Here is a 1,190-nt window from a genome sequence, read left to right as displayed (position 1 = left end):
CCCATAGGCTTGTCAAACACACGAGTCTATGGGGGCCATATGTAGACACAGCTTAATAAAAAAGCACATGTAGTCCAACTTCCAAAATCCCCATAGACTATAGCAGTATCAGCAATATTAAAAGTCCAAAGTTAAACGTCCCTTCTGGAGCTAGGGGAAGGGCTGAGGAAGCTGAAGGTGATTGCAACCTCATAGAAGAACAATATCAACTAACCAGACCCCCCAGAGCTCCCAGGGACTAAACCATCAACCAAAGAGTACACATGGAGAGATCCATGGCTCCAGTTACATATGGAGCTGTGGATGGCCTTTTCTCACATCAATGGGAGGGGAGGCCCTTGGTCCTGTGGAGGCTTGATGCTAGAGCAGGGAGGCAGGAGTGGGTGGAGGGGCACCCTCGTAGAGGCAGAGGGGAGAGGGAAGAGGGGAGATGGGGTGGGAGGTTTGTGGAGGGGTAACTTGGAAAAATTTGAAATGTAAATGAATAAAATATTAACTAAAANTGTCTCTTCTGACATTCATCCAATCACTTAACTGTAACCTGGGAAGCAAGACAGGAAACCAGCTGGGCAAACTCCAAAGTCTGCATCTCCATGTCTGATGTCAAAGCAGTCTTCAGATCTCCAACTCCTTTTTCATCTTTGTTGACAGCAACAAACTTCTTTCTCTGGGCTGCTTCCACTTCCTGTTAGCAGCTTTCCTCAGCAGATATCCTTTGGTTCTGGCATCTCAAATATCTTTGAGCCTCCAAGGCAAACTTCAAAGTTATAGCTTCTTGTTTCAATGTCTGGGATCCACATATGATCTTCTGGGCTCCTTCAAAGGGCTGGTGTCACTTCTCTAGCTCTGCCCTTTGTAGCACTCTAGGCTCAGGCTGATCCACTCCACTGCTGCTGTTGTTCTTGGTGATCATCCCATTGTACTGGCATCTCCAATACACTGGGGTCTTCCAGTGCAACTAGGCTTCACCAATAGCCTCTCACNGGCTCTCTGTATGGTGCCAAGCCTCAAATCCTTTGCATGACCCCTTCAGTTTTGGGNTGTCAACTGCAACTGAAGCTGCACCATCANCAATAGCCTTCCATGGCCTCTTCAGGACCAAGCCTCAGCTGCTCTTCATGACCTATCCATGCCTTCAGAACCAGTACCACCTGGGTTGACTCTTACACATTACCAAGTACAGCTGCAAC

This window comes from Mus caroli, chromosome 8 (assembly GCF_900094665.2).
Source record: "Mus caroli chromosome 8, CAROLI_EIJ_v1.1, whole genome shotgun sequence".
Taxonomy (NCBI): Eukaryota; Metazoa; Chordata; class Mammalia; order Rodentia; family Muridae; genus Mus; species Mus caroli.
Note: the sequence above shows the minus strand (reverse complement) of the source record.